The 22,116-nt window shown below is 40.7% G+C and overlaps 1 pseudogene; it reads left to right on the forward strand.

The window, feature by feature from the left end:
* Positions 1 to 1,204: 1,204 nt before the first annotated feature.
* The window catches only part of LOC114513814, a 49,419-nt pseudogene continuing 28,507 nt past the window's right edge, over positions 1,205 to 22,116 (forward strand).

Here is a 22,116-nt window from a genome sequence, read left to right on the forward strand (position 1 = left end):
TTTCAGCTGTGAGGCTGGGAGATGTCAAATAAAAACAAATATAGACTGAGAGGAATTTAATTAGAAAGAAAGACTATTGCAATAGGGAGAACCATCTGATCTCAGAAATCTGCAAGCATTTAAAACTCAAACAGAAAAAGGTTTATCTCTTATAAGGTAAAGGAAGGGAAACAGAGATAAGCAAAATCTTTTAAAGGGAAGTTAGATAAGCAAGAGACAAGACCAGTGGGGTCTGACAGGAAAGGGGTCTGGCTATTGTCAGCTGATTCCCAGGAAAAGCTGATAAGGGGGTGTGTTTCACTGTTTTGTGTGTGTAATTGCTCAGGCTTGAGCCAAGCAGAGTTCAGGGGACTGAAGGAAAAAGAGAAGAAACCTAGGACTAAAGTTTGATCAAGACAAACCAAAGGGCAAGAAATGGGTTATTGGGAACTCTTGGCCAGAAAATACAAGGTGAGCTCAGAATGTCTTGATATGACCTAAAATTAGATTCCCTAGTTTTAAATAATGACTCCATTACTTGCAAAGTTTGTGGAAAGGACACAACAAAAAACTTACACACACAGGCATTAAAATAAATATGACAAAATATGTCCATTCTATTATTCCAATTTTCCTGAGTGTTTAAAAGGTTTTTTTTATAAAGTTGGAGCCCTGGCTGGTGTAGCTCAATGGATTGAGCATGGGCTGCAAACCAAAGTGTAGCAGGTTTGATTCCCAGTCAGGCCACATACTTGGGTTGCAGGCCACGTCCCCCAGCAACCGCACATTGATGTTTCTCTCTCTCTCTCTCTTTCTCCCTCCCTTCCCTCTCTAAAAATAAATAAATAAAATCTTAAAAAAAAAAAAGTTGGGGGAATACACCTAAAAAATACATATTTTACAAGAAATTTCTAGTGCGTAGAAATAAATCTAATAAAAAGTGTACAAATGCTGTTTGGAAAATAATTATAAAAGCTTATTGAAATGCATGAAAGAAATCCTAAATAAGTGGGAACATCATGTTTTTGGGTAAGGGCCAATATCTCTACAGTCTCTCAAGATTAACTTATAACTTGAGCAACTGACTCTAAAATTATTATTGAAGAATAAGGGCAAACCGCAAACACTCTTTTAAAAAGTATAGTATAAACAATAGATTTTTAAAAAATGGATCAGTGGAACAGGAATGAGAGCCCAGAACAAAGTCCCTTGCATATGCAGAAACATGACTTATGATAGGCAGGCGCTACAGGTAAGTAGACAGCTCCTGACTCGATGTTGCTGAAATAAAAATTCTAGGTAAATTAAGTCCCTAAATATGAAAGACAAAATTATAAAAATTTTGGAAGGCAAAATATTTTAAGACTTTAAAGTAGGCAAATGCTTCCTAAAAATGTATAAAAACACTTAACAAGAGATTGATAAATTGAACCACATTAAAATTAAGAATATCTATTTATCAGAAGACACCATAAAGTAAAAACAATCCATAAACAAAAAGAAAAATGAAAGGACAAAGCTAGTGCCATATGCTAATGTGGCACCGTTTGCCTAGCAGGCCAGTGACCTTGTTAACCATGACTGCTGTTTTACTCTTCTGAGCTTCTGTCCTCAGGACTGGAAACTACAGAAAAGCAAGAACACAATGTAAATAACCACTCCCTGCAGCCACAGGCAGAAGATAACATTGGAACAAACTGCAGCCTCCTATTACCACGCCCCAAGAGACCAGGGGCCACACAACAGCAATGCTCCCACCCTTTTTAAATCCAATAAAAGCTCAAAGCCCCTAAAAAAAAGCTCAAAGCCACTGATACCCTTCAGTGCTGGTGTATCTCTCCACGCCACGGCCGGCTTCTTTCTTGGAGAGTCAATGAAAGCTTTACTCTCTACACTTTCTTGCCTTTGTGAATTCTTTCACAGCACAGGGCACCAACCACCCTAACAGAAAATATCTGCAAATTATATAACTGAAAGCATTAATCCAGGAAATATAAACAATTTCTACAAATAAAAAAGAAAATAAGGTGGCATATTTGAGATCTTGCTCCCTGGCATATGTCAGTATGACTCAATTAAACTCAACACAAAAATTCTCTAAATTGCATAAGTTAATTAATTAATTAACAAAATGAAATAATGGGCAAAAGGTCTTTAATAGAATAGGAACTATAAACATATGAAAACAAGGTTTAATGTCATTGCAAATGAAGGAATGGAAATTAAAAACACAATGAGAGCATCTCTTAGGCGCTGGGTTTGCAGAAATTTTTTAATCTGATGATACTAAGTGTTGGTGAGGATGTGGAATAATGAAAACTTTCATACAATGCTGGTGGAAATTGGTACAGCCATTTTGTACAGTAGTTTTGTATTATAGAGTAAAGTTGAACATGTGCATAACCACAGCTCAGTAATGCTACACCTACATCATATCCCAGAGTTTTGCACATGAGCATCAGGAGACAATACAAGAATCTTCTAAGCAACATTATAACAGCCCCCGACTAAAAATTGCCTACTCTTAATCAACAGATTCGTTAAATTGTGGTATATTCATCAATGGAATAAAGCAGAGAAATTTGAATGAACTACAGACATTCACATCACATGGATAAATCTAAAAACATATAAAACAAACAGAATTCAGAATAATATGTGTGGCATGATTCCATTTTATTATACTTAAAAACAGGCAAAATGAAACAACATGTTGTTTAGGAATGTACACATGCCATAGAGAAATAAAAAATAACACAAGATTCAGAGTCAAGGACTATGCAACCTCAGTGAAGCGCACCAGGAGGCCTTTAAATAGGCTGACCACGCATCCTGATTGGCCTGGGAAGGTCCTCGTTTTATACCTCCTGCCGAATCCTGTCCATTAAGCATACTTTTCACTCTCAAGAATGTCCTGCTTGAAAGAAAAAAATTATATGGTTATCTTTCTTAAAGACAATGTAATGGTTGTTGTTTTTTTCAGCCAACATAGTGGCTTTTGAAACCAGTCTTGTACAGCTTATAAATGTTTATTAGGAGATGGTTCCTTTTTTTAAAAAAGGATTTTTATTTTTAGAGGAAGGGAGGAAGAAAGAGAGGTAGAGAAACATCGATGAATGAGGCACACATCAATCAATTGCCTCTTGCATGTTCCCTACTGGGAACCTGGTCTACAACTCAGGCATGTGCCCTGAACTGGCAACCTTTTGGTTCACAGGTGGGCACTCAATCCACTGAGCCACACTAGCCAGGGCTGTTTTATTTCTTAAGCAGAATGGTGGTTATATGGGTGCCTATTACTATTAAACTATATATATATAAAATATTTACAGCTTTGTATGAATGATATTTCACAGTAAAATATTAAAACTAAAAACAGTGGGATAGAAATTCCCACATTTTAGATGTTCCCACATCAAAATACAATAGAATTGCCAGGAAGTACGAAGGTCATTAGGGTCTGCTCAATGGTCAGGTTTACAGTTTATGAATTTGGAGTGGTACCAATATGCCTGGTTTTATTTTCTCCACTAGGGCTTGGATAAAGGCCACCCAGGTGTAAGAAAAGAAAAAGCAGAGTATTGGGCTTATTTACAGTTAGACTATTGCCAGCAAGTTATACTAAGAGGACAGGGGATGAGGAGCTTGACACTCGCAAGAAACCATAGCATCATGGAGCTTTTTCCTTGGTTCTTTGCCTCAGCTTTTGACAGTAGTCCCCAGTTCTCGTTCAATAGGGAAAGTCACTTCTGGCATCTTGTTATAGATGCATAGATGGTAAATGAAGCCATGAAAGTTGACAAGAATCTAAAGAATTGTAAAGGTGACTGAGAAGTTCTGCTTATGTCCTTTATTGAGTCAACTCATAATGAGATTGAAAAATTTTTTTAAATGGTATGGTATATTTGAAAGTTGCTAAGAGTAGATCCTAAGAGTTATCATCACAGGGAAAAAAACTTTTTCTTTTTTGTATTTATATGACACGATGTTAATTAAACCTGTGGTAAACATGTCAGAATATATGTAAGTCAGATCATTATGCTGCACACCTTAAACTTACATAATGCTGTATGTCAGTGATATCTTAATAAAAATGGAAAAATGATTTTTAAAATGTGATAATGGCCCTGACCGGCGTGCTCAGTTGGTTGGGCATTGTCCTGCAAAGAGAAGGGTTGCCAGCTTGATTCGTGGTCAGGGGGCATACCTGGGTTGTGGGTTCAGTAGTCCCAGGTCGGGTGCATACAAAAGGCAGCTGACTGATGTTTCTCTCTCACATACATGTTTCTCTCCCTTTCTTTCTCCCTCCCTTTCCCCTTTTCTAAAAATAAATTAAAAAATGTGATCATGTACTGATAGTGATGGGAAAACCTTAATGAGTTATTGTAGAATCATGTCTTGAAATATCCTATACTGCCTAACTGTACCCACAGTTGCAATTAAAACATATTTCATGAAGGGCAAGAAGTCCTATGTTGGGTAAATGCCTATGAAGAGGAAAGAAACAATTAGAAAGCCTACATTAAAGAACATGTAAACATTGAGCATGGGCTGCAAACCAAAGTGTCGCTGGTTCGATTCCCAGTCAGAGCACATGCCTAGTTTGCGGGCCAGGTCCTCAGTGGGGGCCATGTGAGAGGCAATCACACATTGATGTTTCTCTCCCTCTTTCTCCTTCCTTTCCCCTCTCTCTAAAAATAAATAAATAAACGTAAAAAAAGATGAACATACAAAAAAGGGAATTCCAGGAAGAAAAAAGTCATCTACCATTTCCCACACAAAAGAAGCATCAAAGGTAAGGAGGTAAGGCCAATGCAAGAATGCCTTCTATAGTCCCAGGAGACCCAGCTGAGCCCAGAACCTGGCTTATGATGCCTTTTTTGGTTGAATACAGTTTTTGATTCAGCAACGGTGACCCACTAGAATCCTGAAAATATCACATTCACTGTTTCCTGCTTTAAAGGATTCCCCAACACAGAATAGCACTTCCTCTCCAGTGGCCCTCAGACTGAGATGTGTACCCTTGGGAAAACTCGAAGAATTTTCTGATGTACGTAGGCACAAATTGCTTACAAACCAATTTCTGAGTCTCAGATTCTGTTTGTACTCTCATAAAACTGACTTGCCTGAGAAAAAGGCTGTGATCAGCTAGTATTCACTTCTTTTTCTTTTTGTTTTACAATGCACTTTTTTAAAAATATATTTTATTGATTATGCTATTAGTTGTCCCATTACCCCCCCTTCATTCCCCTCCACCCTGCACACCCTCTCCCACCCACATTCCCCACCTTTAGTTCATTTCCATTTGTTATAAGTTCTTTAGCTTCTACATTTCCCATACTATTCTTGCCCTCCCCGTGTCTATTTTCTACCTACCATCTGTGCTACTTATTCTCTGTACCTTTTCCCCCTCTATCCCCCTCCCACTCCCCTGATGATAACCCTCCATGTGATCTCCATTTCTGTGGTTCTGTTCTTGTTCTAGTTTTTGCTTAGTTTCTTTTGGTTTTGCTTTAGGTGTGGTTGTTAATAATTGTGAGTTTGCTGTCCTTTTACTATGCATGTTTTTATCTTCTTTTTCTTAGTTAAGTTCCTTTAACATTTCATAAAATAAGGGCTTGGTGATGATAAACACCTTTAACTTGACCTTATCTGAGAAGCACTTTATCTGCCCTTCCATTCTAAATGAAAGCTTTGCTGGATAAAGCAATCTTGGATGTAGGTCCTTGCCTTTTATGACTTCGAACACTTCTTCCCAGCCCCTTCTTGCCTGTAAGGTCTCTTTTGAGATATCAGCTGACAGTCTGATGGGAACTCCTTTGTAGGTTACTGCCTCCTTATCTCTTGCTGCTTCTAGGATTCTCTCCTTCATTTTTACCTTGGCTAATGTAATTATGATGTGCCTTGGTGTGTTCCTTCTTGGGTCTAACTTCTTTGGGACTCTGAGCTTCCTGGACTTCCTGGAAGTCTATTTCCTTTGCCAGATTAGGAAAGTTCTCCTTTATTATTTGCTCAAATAAGTTTTCCACTTGCTGCTCTTCCTCTTCTCCTTCTGGTACCCCTATAATTTGGATGTTGGAATGTTAAAAGATGTCCTGGAGGTTCCTAAGCCTTTCCTCATTTTTTTTTTTTTGAATTCTTGTTTCTTCATTCTTTTCCGTTTGGTTGTTTCTTTCTTCCTTCTGGTCCACTCCATTGATGTGAGACCCAGCTTTCATTCCATCACTATTGGTTCCCTGTGTATTTCTCTTCATTTCACTTATTGTAGCCTTCATTTGTTCATCTAATTTGTGACCACAATCAACCAATTCTGTGAGCATCCTTGTAACAGGGTGCAGCCCAGAGGGGGTACCCCAAATAGGCATTTGAAATGGGGTCCAGAATTCAAGGTGTCCAGTAGATTTTAAGATGTCTTCACCCCCATTCCCCAGGTGTGGGTTGGGGGAAGGGACAAATGGAGCAGGGCCTTTGAGAACTGTTTCACATAGCAACAGCCTTGTAGCTAACCTCTGGTGTGGTCATTTAACATATCTATAGTCTTTGGCTGGTCGCTTAGATATGTTAAATAGCTATGGCCATGCTCAAAGCCAGGGGGATGAAAAGGGACCTCCCCCCAAGATGGGACTAGGAGACAGGTCCCCCCAAGTTACAGCACCTGCGTGGGAGCTTGGAGATGATTGGCTCCAGGACTTGGGGCCACACCTGCCCAGAGTCATGATGGCAGTCCAGTAAAGCTGGAAGGGTATGAGTTCTGCTATGTGAAGCCGAGTGTGGGAGGAATCGGAAATGGGGCTGCAGAGGAAGATTGGCGCGGGGATTTAAACCGAGATGCAGCAGCCAATGGGGAGAGAACCACACAGCTTTAGCAGAGTGAAGACTCCCGCAGCCCTGCAAGAGTGAATCACCATGCGGCTTTAGCAGAGAACCTCCACTCGGCTTTGGCAGAGTGGCGACCACCGCCCCCCACCCCTGCAGCCATTGGATGGAGAACCACGCGGCCTTGACAGAGTGGAGACTCCCGTGGCCCTGGGAGAGAGGACCATGTGCCTTTGCCAGAGTGGGGACCCCTGCAGCTTTAGAAGGGGAAACCACCACCTGGTTTTAGCAGAGATCCCGGCCACTCAGCTGAGGGTGCCAGGAACCCAGGGAGGTCTCCCAGTCGAGATGGAGTACTAACTGGGAAGAACCAGAGGACTGCCTGAGCCATGGACTTCTATTTGCTTTCCTGAGATACGGTACTGTGGACTGGGCAAAGGGGGAAGGAAGGAAGGAAGGAATGTGTCTGTTTGTGGGTATTTTAAGGGACTTTGGGATTTTGGTGAAGACATTAGGTCACTACTTTAAGTCTGTATAGCATTAAATAAACATTTCCTTTCCTTTTCACAAATCTCTGGCATTGAGAGATGTCTTTCCTCTGGCGGCGGACATGACGGACCTGGGGGCTTTTTTTTCAATAATAGTACATTGTCCCAGGCCCCGTTGTTTGTTCTGTAACATCCTGATCACCAGTGGTTTGAACTGTGCATCTGATAGGTTGGCTATCTCTTAGTCACTTAAAAGTACTTGTTCTGGGGCTTTCGATTGTTTGTGCCACCTTTTTTCTTTCTTTGGTCTGGTCATGCCTGTTACATATGACGGGGGGAGCCTTAGGTGTTCACCAGGGTGGAGCACCCCAGTATCTGGGTTGTGACGCTGTATGGGGGGACGGGGTCCGAGAGGGAACAATGGTGCTTGCTCTACTCTCTGTCGGATTTCAGTCCTTTCTGCCACTTCCCCCAAGCAAACTGGTCCTCTCTGGTGCCAATTCCCGTGTGGGTGGGCTTGTGCACTCTGTGGGACTTTCCAATGACCTCTCCTGTGAGGCTGGGAGTCTCTCACTGCACCTCAACTCCCACAGGTGTTTTCAATCAGTGTCCAGATGCTCTGTTTCCCAGTGCTGTGATCCTGGGTTACATGCAGTGCCTTGCTTCACAATTGCTGCCTCTCTGGTTCTGCTGGTTGCCACCCCCGGGCTGGGGTCTGCCAGCTGCCACTTGCATGCTCAGGATCCACCCGTTTCGATCTTGTGTGCCCTGGATGCCTTAATCACCCGGTCCCAATGCTTTTTGTGCTGTGCGTCCCCTCTCTGCCCGGCTTTCCGACTCCACCCCTCCTACCAGTCTGGATGAGTGTGTTTATTTTAACTTCTTGGTTGTCTGACTTCCATACAGTTCAATTTTCTGTCAGTTTTGGTTGTTACTCTGTTTCTAAAGTGTTGTTGTCCCTATCTTGGTTGTGCAAGGAGGCACAGTGTGCCTACCTATGCCTTCATCTTGGCTGGAAGTCCCTCGCAATGTCTGATCAGCTAGTATTCTGATCACTCTTCTCCCCACGTACAAATCAAGGCATACTTCTCACCCATCCCAAATGTGTATGGTGTGTAGAGTGTGGGGGTGGGGAGCTATAGAAAAACTCTCTGAAACACAAAATAAAAGGGCTATTGCGCCTTATTTTATCCAGATATTCAAATGAGCAACTTATACCTTTACTAATGAGCTATTTATCTATTACGCATAACAAGTTACTTCAAAACTTAGTAGCTTAAAACAACAATAAACACAAGTTCCCCAGGGTCCTCACTTGTGGTACAATGGGGCTTCCTCACCAGATTGAAGCATCAAGAGATGTGCAGTAAATCTTGGCCTCAGATGAGGCAAAAGCAGAAGTTCTCAGCAGGGTTTTGTCCATCTGGTCATATAGTTAAGACATGTGATCTAACTGGTTAGGCTAGTCAAAAACCATTGGTAAAGAAACTGACCTTGTGGTTAAGCAGGGGAGGTTCAGATTTTAAACAACACATCATAAGTTCCACTCTCCTCATATGGGCCAAGAGGCAAAAACCAAATATCCAGACCTCCCCGAAGCTGTATATCAACCTTTTGTCCATCCACACATTCCCAATATATGACCTTTTCTTTAAGGGCCCTTGGCACAAATTTGACAAGTTGAGGATTTTACATGCATTAAGGAAATATCTAGACATATGTGACTCAGTCTTACTTAGAGATCACTCACTCAGTGTTTATTAATAGTATTCTATAGGCAATTGTTGAGAGAGAAGAAGAAAAAAGGGAAGAAACACAAAAAAGAAATCATTGTGAGCCCCATTTCCCTATTTACTTCTATAATTTTCCTCTACTAAGCATTTTTACTTCCTCATCTACATTATAGTTCTACTCTCAGCTGTTTGAACTTCCCTTTCCTTAAAAAGGTCGATGTGACCTTGATATCCAATCCAAACTGAGCTTTCTGATATTTGTAGTCTGTTTCCCACTTCTGACACTGATTATATGCTCATTTTTCTTTCTTAATATTGTATTTATTTATTTTTAGAGAGAGGAGAAAGGAGGGAGAGAGGGAGACATTGATGTGTGGTCACCTCTTGTGCGCCTCCTACTGGGGACCTGGCCCACAACCCAGGCATGTTCCCTGACTGGGAATCAACTTGTGACCTTTTTGTTCTCAGGCCAGAACTCAATCCACTGAGCTACACCAGCTGGGGCTATGCTCATTTTTCTTATTCCTGTATGTCTAGATGCTGAGCTCCTGTCGGGTCATCGCTCAGTTCATCCCAAGACAGAAGTTAAACTTCCTGCTCTAGAAGATGAATAGACATAATATGTCATCTCAAATTAAAAATAAACACTTTCCCTGGCTGGTGGGGCTCAGTGGATAGACCACTGATCTGCAAACCAAAGGTTTGCCATTTCTATTCCCAGTCAGGACACATGCCTGGGTTGCAGGCCAGGTCCCCAGCTGGGAGTGCATGAGGCAACCACAAATTGTTTCACTCTCTCTTCTTCTCCCTCCCTCATCCTCTGTCTAAAAATAAACAAAATGTTTTTAAAATATATTTTATTCATTATGCTACTAGAGTAGTCCCATTTTCCCCCCTTCACTCCCTTCCACCCTGTGCACCATCTCCCACCCATATCCCCCCCTTTAGTCATGTCCATGTGTCATACTTATAAGTTCTTTAGCTTCTACATTTCTCATACTATTCTTACCCTCCCCCTATCTATTTTCAACCTACATTCTATGCTACTTATTCTCTGTACCTTTTCCCCCTCTCTCCTCCTCCCACCCCCCTGCTGCTAACCCTCCATGTGATCTCTATTTCTGTGGTTCTGTTCCTGTTCTAGTTGTTTACTTAGTTTCTTTTGGTTTTGCTTTAGGTGTGGTTGTTCATAATTGTGAGTTTGCTGTCCTTTTACTATACATGTCTTTTCTTTATCTTCTTTTCTTAGATAAGCCCCTTTAGCATTTCATAAAATAAGGGCTTGGTGATGATGAACTCCTTTAACTTGACCTTATCTGAGAAGCACTTTATCTGCCCTTCCATTCTAAATGAGAGCTTTGCTGGATAGAGCAATCTGGGAAGTAGGTCCTTGTCTTTCATGACTTGGAATATTTCTTTCCAGCCCCTTCTTGCCTGTAAGGTCTCTTTTGAGAAATCAGCTGCCAGTCTGATGGGAACTCCTTTGTAGGTTACTGTCCCCTTATCTCTTGCTGCTTCTAGGATTCTCTCCTTCATTTTTACCTTGGCTAATGTAGTGATGATGTGCCTTGGTGTGTTCCTCCTTGAGTCCAACTTCTTTGGGGCTCTCAGAGCTTCCTGGATTTCTTGGAAGTCTATTTCCTTTGCCAGAATGGGGAAGTTCTCCTTTATTATTTGTTCAAATATGTGCTCAATCTGTTGCTTTTCCTCTTCCCCTTTTGGGGAAGTTTGGAACGTTTAATGGTGTCCTGGAGGTTCCTAAGCTTCTCCTCGATTTTTTGAATTCTTATTTCTTCATGCTTTCCTGCTTGGTTGATTCTATCTTCCTTCTGGTCCACTCTATTGTTCTGAGTCCCAGTTTCCTTTCCTTCACTATTGGCTCTCCGTGCATCTTCCTTCATCTCTTTTATGGTAACCTGCATTTTTTCATCTAATTTGCGTCCAAAATCATCCAATTCCATGAGCTTCCTGATCACCAGTGTTTTGAACTGTGCATCTGATAGATTGGCTATTTCTTGGTCGCTCAAAAGGATGAGTCCTGGAGGACTGATCTGTTCTTCTGTTGGAGACATGTGTGTGTGTCTCTCTCTCTCCTTTTTTTTTTTTTTTTTTTTTGTTTTTGTTTTTTGGTCTGGTCGCTCCTGTTACGGTGAGGGGCGGAGTCTTAGGTGTTCACCTGGGCTAGGCACCCCAGTCGCTAGATTGTGACGTTGTATGTGGGGGGTGGGGATGGAAGGGAACAATGGCGGTATTTCCTTTCTCCTGTGATCTCAGTCCCTTCTCTGGGATCCTCGGTTGCGCGCTCTGCCCTGGTCCACAATGCTGCCTCACTGAGTCTGTCAGCCCCTGCTTGCATACTCAGGGTTCACCGCTGAGATCTTGCACGTCCCGGAAGGTTTATGCGCTCCCAGTGCCTTATGTGTTCAGTTCTCACTGATCTTGCACCCCACGACCCGAGCCCGTTCCTCTCAATGCCCCTCCTACTGGTCCGGATGAACGGGTCTACTTCAACTTCTTGGCTATCTGACTTCCATTCAGATAAATTCTCTGTCAGTTCTGGGTGTTATTCTAGCTCTGAATTGTTGTCGTTCTAATCTTGGTTGTGTGTGGAAGTACGGTGCATCCACCTATGCCTCCATCTTGCCGGAAGTCCTAAATAAAATCTTTAAAAAATAAAAACAAATAAAAATAAACACCCTTTCCCCCCTAAGATAATAGGTTAAAATTGCTTTGTAACTTCCATTATTTATGTGGTCCTTTTTATGAATGATTCAATTTACTTCACTAATATTTTCTTTGCAATCTGGATTTTCTCAATATGTTTGGTTTTGATTCTTTGGGCACATTAAATTTTAGTATGTGAATCTTGTTGATAAAGATGGTTCTAGAATGATAACTCTCTTTAAGATATCATCTGTGAAGTAAGTCAATCCAGCAGGTCTAGTTGCTACGTTCTCACATCTCCAAGCAGTCTGGAACCGTGACAGACCCTTGGCCAACCTGCAGGAATGTGGTCTTCTAAATATTCTTTAGGTAAGCAAATGATCCATGATTTACAGTGTACAACTGGAGCAATGTACAGTGCCATACCAGCTTGCCAAATTGCTTAGCACAAAATGCAGATTGCTGATGTACACCTGCCTTCATAGCTGAGGTCCTGAGTTTTGGTTGCTGTCAGTGGTAGCATGGTAGGATATGAGACCGGTCCCCATAAAAGACTCACATTCTGAATCCTGAATAGGCTTCTCTGGGCAGAGACATTCTACTTATGACCCTTATGACTTTGCTTCTAGAGAGAAAGTGTGTCCTGTGTGGTTTCAGATAAGGTATGACTCAGAATATGAGTTGGACCTCTCTAGATACCTACCACCTGATGCATGGTTTTTCTTGCTGGTTTTGCTCTGTAGCCTATGCTGCAATAAAGCTTTAGCTGTGAGTTTAACCTGCTTTTGAGTCGTGTGAGCCTTCTGGCAAATCATCAAACTTGGGGTCATCTTTGAACCCCTCAAACACCATCTATTCCAACCCACATATACGTTGCTTTTGTAATGTCTCTGCTAACTAGTCATCTGTCTCTATGTACATATGTCCAGTAATGGTGAATTCACTATTTCTTGGTATCATATGGATTTAGAAATCACTTGACTTTGATAACTATGTAAAGCAATATTCGAACTAAAAACTAAACAGAAGAGTTGAGTGATAAACAGGACATTTTCTTAAATATGATATTTTTTTCAGAAGTCAGAAGAGCCTCAAGTCAGTAATTGTGACTTTTTTTATCAGAGATTATATCTGGAAGTAGGAAAGAAAAATTCCTCCTCTAATGGCAATCATGGAAAAAAAAAGACAAATAAGAAGTATTGAGGAGGATGTAGGGAAATAGGAGGATTCATACAGCGCTTGTGGGAATGTAAGATGGCACTGCCACTGTGGAAAACAGCTGGGCAGTTCCTTAAAGGTCAAACATGAAGTGACCTATGACCCAGGAACTACACTCCTGGAAAAAAAATATATCCAAGAGAAATGAAAACATATGTTGAAACAAAAACTGTACATGAATGTTCAGAGCAGCACTCTTCATTATAGCTAAAAAGTAAAAATAGCCCAATTACCTATCAACTGATGAATGGATAAATAAAATGTTATATCTATACAATGAAACATTATTCACCAATACAAAGATATGAAGTACTGATACATGTTACAACATGGATGAAGCATGAAACCATGCTAAGGAAAAGGAGTCAGTCACAAAGAACTATATGACATGTGATGTCATTTCTCTCCAGTGTCCAGAATATGTAAAACCACACAGACAGAAAGCAGATCAGTGGTCACCTAGAGCCTAGGATTTGGGGGGGAAAGGGGTAACTGCCAATGGGTATATCTCTTTGGGATGATGAAAATGTTCTAAAATTGATGGTAATGATGGTTGCACATTCTTTGAATATACTAGAAACCGTTGAATTGTATACTTTAATTGGGTGGGTTCTATGGCATGTGAATTACACCTCAATAAAGATGTTATTTTTTAAAAGGCAACTACTGGACCCTTCAATTCATTATTTCCAGTGTAACAAAAACGTGTAATTATTATGGAACATTATGTTATGAATAGTTTACAAGCATAAATAACTCTTAAATAAAATATTTTAAAGTTATATGCTGCTAAAATCTTTTGCTAGTTGTTCATTTTAACTAGATAAGACTATAGACTCTTTATTAAAATGAGAAAAGACTTTCTCCACATGACAGATGAGAAAGAAGACTAACAAATGATATTCTTATTTGCAGAGCAATCTTACAAGAATTAATACTACTTACACATGAAGAGATAATAATTACATTACTAACAGGACTACACATTATTAAGTAAAACAACCAATCAGAATTATAAGCTACAGACTACCGGCCAAGATGGAGGTGTAGGTAGACACACTGTGCCTCCTTGCACAACCAAATTAAGGACAACACAATTTAGAAACAAAATAACAATAAGAACTGACAGAAAATTGAACTGTATGGAAGTTTGACAACCAAGGAGTTAAAGAAGACACACGCATCCAGACCAGTAGGAGGGGCGAAGATGAGCAGACAGGTGGAGAGGACTCGCGGCAAGGCGGCGAATGGCGGACCCAGTGAGGTGGCGGATTGCAGACTGGGCGATCCCAAATTTGCATGCAGATAAACTAGGAGAAACATCTGGGGAGCAGGATGGACTGCTCAACCCAGGGCCCCAGATTGGGGAAATAAAGCCTCAAACTATTGATTGAAAACACCTGTGGAGAATGAGGCAGTGGGAGAAACTCCCAGCCTCACAGGAGAATTCACTGGAGACACCCACAGGGTCCTGGAATATACACAAACCCAACCCAAGGGATTCAGCACCAGAAGGACCCAATTTGCTCATAGGAAGTGGGAAAAGTGACTGAAATACGGCAGAGAGCGGAGCGTATGCTATTGTTCCCTCTCGGACCCCTCCCACACATATAGCGTCACAACCCAGGGACATGGGTTGCCCTGCCCTGGAGAACACCTAAGATTCTGCCTTTACTATGTAACAGGTGCACTGAGACAAAAAAAAAAGGGCCCAAATGAAAGAACAGATCAAAACTCCAGAAAAAGTACAACTAAGCAATGAAGAGGCAGCCAATCTATCAGAGGCACAGTTCAAAACACTGGTAATCAGGATGCTCACAGAATTTGGTTGAATTCAGTTGCAAATTAGATGAAAAAATGAAGGCTATGCTAGGTGAAATAAAGGAAAACACACAGGGAACCAATAGTGATCAGAAGGAAACTGTGACTCAAATCAACAGTGTGGACCAGAAGGAAGAAGGAAACAACCAAACAGAAAAGAATGAAAAAACAAGAATTCAAAAAAATGAGGAGAGGTTTAGGAACTTCCAGGACATCTTTAAACATTCCAACATCTAAATTATAGGGGTACCAAAAGGGGAAGAGGAAGAACAACAAATTTAAAACTTATTTGAACAAATAATAAAGAACTTCCCCAATCTGGCTAAGGGCATAGACTTCCAGGAATTCCAGGAAGCTCAGAGTCCCAAAGAAGTTAGACCCAAGAAGGAACACACCAAGGCACATCATTATTACATTAGCCAAGATTAAAATGAAGGAGAGAATCCTAGAAGCAGCAAGAAATAAGGAGGCAGTAACCTACAAAGGAGTTCCAATCAGACTGGCAGCTGATATCTCAAAAGAGACCTTACAGGCAAGAAAGGGCTGGGAAGAAGTATTCCAAATCATGAAAGGCAAGGACCTATACCCAAGATTACTGTATCCAGCACAGCTTTCATTTAGAATGGAAGGGCAGATAAAGTGCTTCTCAGATAAGATCAAGTTAAAGGAGTTCATCATCACCAACCCTTATTTTATGAAATGTTAAAGGGACTTATCTAAGAAAAAGAAGATAAAAAACATGAACAGTAAAAGGACAGCAAACTCACAATTATTAACAACCACATCTAAAACAAAAGCAAACTAAGCAAACAACTAGAACAGGAACAGAACCACAGAAATGGAGATCACATGGAGGTTTATCAACAGGGGAGTGGGAGGAGGAGAGAGGGGGAAAAGGTACAGAGAATAAGGAGCGTAAATGGTAGGTAGAAACTAGACGGGGCAGGGCAAGAATAGTATGGGAAATGTAGAAGCTAAAGAACTTATATGTACAAGTTCTTTACATATGGACATGAACTAAAGGTGGGGAATATGGGTGGGAGGGGATGTACAGGGTGAAGGGGAGTGAAGGGGGGTAAAGGGACAACTGTAATAGCATAATCAATAAAATATATTTTTTAAAAAAAGAAGGCTGGATGAAAAAGGTAAAGGGATTAAGAAGTACAAACTGGTGGATACAAAATGGTTTGGGGATATAAAGTACAGGTAGAGAATATAGCTACTAATACTATTGTAATAACTATGTACAGTGCCAGGTGGGCACTAGATTTATCAAGAGGATTATTTCATAAAGTATATAAATATGTAACCATTATGCTATATACCTTAAAGTAATATGAAATAATATTGAATGTCAACTGTAATTGAATAAAAAAGATAGCAGATTGTCAGTTTTATTTAACATATCTATCAAGATTTATCACATGCACCTGTCTCCAGGTTTAAGGCCCCATCATGGGTGGTCAAATGGCCAGATTGCTAATAAGAACTCTGGGCCCTGAGACCTAAGTGGGTTTACTTGGGCAGGCATCTCATACTCATTCTTGTAATTTACTATGGGAGCAAATGCACCTCAGGGTGGCCCACATGAAGAGGGCCTGGAAGTCTGCACCTAATCTTTCTGGATGTCACCTAGACATATGTTTTTTCTGCTGATAGCATATTATATTTTGTTGCAATAAACCTTGGCCATGATTATAACCTATTACTCAAAGAAGTCCTTGTAACAAATCTCCAAACTAGCTGTGTTCTTAGGATCCTCAAAGTTCAAGCATTTCTCTGAAGGTTATTTTTGAGGATATAACAATGAAATTTCTAAGTCTCAGCAGTTTTACAAAACTTTTAAAATTATATTTCCAAGGATGGATTTATAATAACAAGAAATAGAACATGATGGAAATAGTTATGAATGTTCACACCATTTCCATACACAGAAAAAAACACAATATTTTTAGTAAATATCCACCATTTAACACCTTACAAAGTCAGATATTTTGAACATTTAATGTCACAGAAAGGTATCACTTCCTCTGTGCTATAGGGCAGAAGGGCATATCTTTTATCTCCCTCTGAGGCTTCTTTTGTTCATTAGAAAAGCTTACATTGATAAAGCCAAGCTCTGGATTTTCATAGTTAGCATTATAAGCAAAAAGCAGTCCTATAGAGATTAATTTAACTGGCATAAACACAATAAAGGAATCAATAAGATCGTCCTATAATAGCAAAAATAAAAAGCATATAGCATTATTTTTCCACAATGTATGATCACATATATATTTTTTAAGATTTTATTTGTTTTTAGACAGGAGGAAGGGAGGGAGAAAAAGAGGGACAGAACCATCAGTGTGTGGTTGCCTCTCGTGCCACTGCCCTAGTGGAGGACCTGGCCCGCAACCCAGGCATGTGCCCTGACCAGGAATCAAACCAGCAATCCTTTGTTTCGCAGGCCGGCACTCAATCCGCTGAGCCACATCAGCCAGGGCTGATCACATATTTACACACATGACAATAAAGGAAATATCACTAGATTGTTACTCTATACAAATTTATGGAGATATGTGCAAATATACCCTAAAACCTGCTTTATTCTTTTACCACAATTTTATACTTACATATGCTGTTCTATAAAGTCCGACAAATTTTACTTTGATGTGACAAGAGATAATAGGTAATGAGGTTAAAGATAATAGGTTCGGGTCAGGGCCACGGAATATAAACCTAAGTTGATTTACATATACCTTATATTTATAACAACAGGTTGAAAATTTGAGGTTGTTCACAAGAATGCATAGTTATCTCAATTCCCTCTGAAATATAAATTATTTACTTTTCACAAAATGGTCTTCTTGCCCTGGCTGCTACGGTTCAGTGGATTAAGTCCCCACCTGCTAATTGAAAGGTTACCAGTTTGATTTTCAGTCAGGGCACATGCCTGGATTGTGGGCCAGGCCCCCAGTTGGGGGCACAGAAGAGTGAACCAATCAATGTATCTCTCACACATTGGTGTTTCTCTCCCTCTCTTTTCCCCTTCCTTCCCCTCTCTCTAAAAACAAATAAATAAAATCTTTTTTTAAAAAGGCCATCTTTCCTATCTAAACACGAATAAACAATAATACATTAAAATAGTGGCAGATAAGTAAAGTAAGATTCTTATGTTGTGATCTTTTGCTTAGTAGATAAAAATAAGTCTTCCTGAAGACAATAACAACCTTCCTCATAGGTGCACCAGGTATGTACCTGAAACCTTATTACATGGAACAGAGCAAGGACTACTGGCCTCTGTCAAAATAAAAGAAAACAAAGACTGGTGAGATAATTCTCTATTATGAGCCAGGACATTATTTCACAGATCAGGAATGAGGAAGATTGTTTGAGTTTTCAGTTCCTGCTTCTTACTATCTTCAGGAGTTTTCCCTATTACCCATTTATTTTCCACGTTCATTGAGATAAAATTGACATGGATTCTTTCTATTTATCTTGAGGTCATGTGTTTTGTTACCAGGTCAACTAGTCTGCTCCTGCAGTGCTGATCCTGGCATGACAGTTTTTCTTTGAAAGTCTATTTCCAATAGCTAGATATATATCTCTGAAGTCCTTAGCCTTCTCAGTATGATACAAAACTCAGAGATCTTTTTTAATTTTTTTAGTATATTTTATTGATTATGCTATTACAGTTGTCCCATTTCCCCCTTCTCTCTCCTCCACCCTGTACTCCCTCTCCCACCCACGTTCCCCCCTTTTAGTTCATGTCCATGTGTCATACTTATGAGTTCTTTAGTTTCTACATTTCCCATACTATTCTTGCCCTCCCCCTATCTATTTTCAACCTACATTCTATGCTACTTATTCTCTATACCTTTCCCCCCTCTTTCCTCCTCCCACCCCCCTGCTGCTAACCCTCCATGTGCCCTCCATTTCTGTGGTTCTGTTCCTGTTCTAGTTGTTTACTTAGTTTCTTTTGGTTTTGCTTTAGGTGTGGTTGTTAATAATTGTGAGTTTGCTGACCTTTTACTATACATGTCTTTTCTTTATCTTCTTTTCTTAGACAAGTCCCTTTAACATTTCATAAAATAAGGGCTTGGTGATGATGAACTCCTTTAACTTGACCTTATCTGAGAAGCACTTTATCTGCCCTTCCATTCTAAATGAGAGCTTTGCTAGATAGAGTAATCTGGGATGTAGGTCCTTGTCTTTTATGACTTGGAATATTTCTTTCCAGCCCCTTCTTGCCTGTAAGGTCTCTTTTGAGAAATCAGCTGCCAGTCTGATGGGAACTCCTTTGTAGGTTACTGTCCCCTTATCTCTTGCTGCTTCTAGGATTCTCTCTTTCACTTTTACCTTGGCTAATATGATTATGATGTGCCTTGGTGTGTTCCTTCTTGGGTCCAACTTTTTTGGGGCTCTCTGAGCTTCTTGGATTTCTTGGAAGACTGTTCCCTTTGCCAGAATGGAGAAGTTCTCCTTTATTATTTATTCAAATACGTGCTCAATTTGTTGCCTTTCCCCTTCCCATTCTGGTACCCCTATAGTTTGGATGTTGGAACGTTTAAAGTTGTCCTGGATGCTCTTAAGCTTCTCCTGGTTTTTTTTTCTTTTGAATTCTTATTTCATCATGCTTTCCTGCTTGGTTGATTCTATCTTCCTTCTGGTCCACTGTATTGTTTTGAGACTCAGATTCCTTCCTTTCACTATTGGCTCTCCTCCGTATATCTTCCTGCATCTCTTTTATGGTAACCCGCATTTTTTCATCTATATTGCGTCCAAAATCAACCAATTCCATGAGCTTTCTGATCACCAGTGTTTTGAACTGTGCATCTGATAGATTGCCTATTTCTTGGTCGTTCAAAAGGATGAGTCCTGGGGGACTGATCGGCTCTGTTGGAAACATATCTTTCCCTGTCTCTCCTTTTTTTTCCCGGTCTGGTCGCTCTTGTTATGGTGGAGGGCGGAGCCTTAGGTGTTCACCAGGGCTGGGCACCCCAGTCGCTAGATTGTGACGTTATATGTGGGGGCGGGGGTGGGAGCAGGGACGGGAGGGAACAATGGCGGCAGTTCCGTTCTCCTGGGCTCAGACTCTTCTCTGGGATCCTGGGCTGCAAGCTCTGCCCTGGTCCCCAATCGCTGCCTCACTGGGTCCGCCAGCCACTGCTTGCATACTCAGGGATCACCACTGCGTTCTTGCGCCCCAGATGGCTGTCGAGCCGATTTTGCGCCAAATTTTCCCCGACCTCCGAGCGCCGCCAACCCGCGCCAGGCCCGCACCCACCCAGCTTGTCTTCTCCTACCAGTCTGGATGTACGGGTCTACTTCAACTTCTTGGCTGTCCGACTTCCATTCAGGTAAATCCTCTGTCAGTTCTGGCTGTTATTCTATCTGTAAATTATTGTTGTTGTAATCTTGGTTGTGCGAGGAGGTACGGTGTATCCACCTATTCCTCGATCTTGCCGGAAGTCCCAAAACTCAGAGATCTTTTTAAATGATAAATTTATCTACTAAAAAAAAGTGAATGCGTGGCATAAGTCAAGGACTTACTAACAAAGTCAAACTACAAATGAGAAACACCTGTGAAATAAGAACACCTGGAAACACCCCAGATCCACTAGGTGATTGGCAAATGATATCCACAAGAAAGAACTAAAATGTGATTTTACCTACTATTGCTAAAATACAAATTTTACCCTGTCCAGAGAAATTTCACAATAAAAACAAAGGTCAGAGGAGATAAGGAAAGGATAGCAAGAGAACAAGATTTTGGCACTGATTACCCGGCAGTATTCAGAGAAATTGATTACTAAGGCAAATACTCTGGTTGGGATGTAGTTACATTCTATTGTAGGACAAGGATGGTTTACTTAATGGTTTGGACCAGAAACTTCTTTTTTCAAATTGAATTTATTGCAGTAACATTGGTCAATAAAATTATATAGGTTTCAGGTATACAATTCTATAATTCATCAACTGTATATTGCATTGTGTTTTTGCCACCCCAAGTCAAGAACTTCTTAATTTGGATAAATGATATACTTCTCATTGCTCTGCTTCTATTCTCCCCTAGGTCAAATTCTGATTGTATAAATGCTTCTCAGTGACTGTGTTGCCACCCTTCAAGGCCAGGCAGGTTCATGGTATTTGTGCAGATGGATAAATATTCACGGAGCCGTTGGGGTGTCTGGTTGCCTTTGTTCACAGGCAGGTGAGCCATGCACACTGCAATCTGTGTGTCTATCTGCATGTCTCATGTTGTGGCCCTTGCTCCCCAGCATGGCACCCATCGTGGCACCTGTCCCCTTGCGTGTCTCTCATCGTCATTGCCTCCAGCAGGGAGTCCCTACCTGTTGAAGCACTAGAAAGGAACAAAGCCGGAAAACTACCAGAACATTACATAACATAACATAATTCTGTGCATGTAAGCTCACTTCATGTTATAGGAACAGTTTATCAGACCCAGTCTCAAGGCTATGAGAACACTGGTTATCAGGTTCCTCCAAGGCTATGGGAAAACTGCTTCCCTTAGTTACCCAGACATCTGGGTGAGGAAGCCAGACTGCCTCCACTTACCCTACAGGTACCCAAACAGAAGACATGGAAAAATACATAATTTTCACCATAATTTTTTTTGACAGATTCCCTGGTTTAGAAACAGTTTCTTGTGAGTTTGGTTATAACAGTATTCACAATGCCTGCTCAATTCTGTACTCATTAACAATTTTAAATTTCCACATCTGTGAGTTGAGGACCAGATTCTGTACACTGATGACCCTAACTAGCAATTTCACTTTGTGAGTCCTTACCCAAACAGCCAATTGACCTCAGATATACCTGTTTCAGTTAGCCTTTGTTGTATAACAAACCACTCCAAAACTAGTAGCCTAATGCGGTATCCACTTATTGCTCATAATTCTGTGGGTTGTAATTTGGTCTGGAATCAGCTGGGTAGTTATGCTGGTCTTGCCTGGAGTTACTCACATGGCTCCAGTAATCTCTCTAAGAATGTCTCATTCACATACCTGGCATTTATCCTGGCTGTCAACTGGTGCTCCTCTACTTCCAATAGGCTAGACCAAGCTTCTTTTACAATAGTCTCAGAGCAGCATACAAAAACAGAGAGAGCAGAACTACAACGCTAAAATTCAAAAGTAGTATAACATTGCTTCTGCATTTTATTGGGCAAAGTCACAAGACCAGTCAGAGTCAAGAGGTAGGTATGATGGTTAATATTGTGTCAACTTGGCTGGGCTAAAGGCCGCCCATGTAGCAGGTAAAAACTTATTTCTGGGGATGTTTGTGAGGATATCTCTGAAAGAAATTAGCATTTGAGTCAGTAGATGAGTAAAGATTATCATTACCAAGGTGGGTATCATCCAATATATTGAGGACCTACATAAAACAAAAAGGTA

This window comes from Phyllostomus discolor, chromosome 2, assembly GCF_004126475.2.
Source record: "Phyllostomus discolor isolate MPI-MPIP mPhyDis1 chromosome 2, mPhyDis1.pri.v3, whole genome shotgun sequence".
NCBI lineage: Eukaryota > Metazoa > Chordata > Mammalia > Chiroptera > Phyllostomidae > Phyllostomus > Phyllostomus discolor.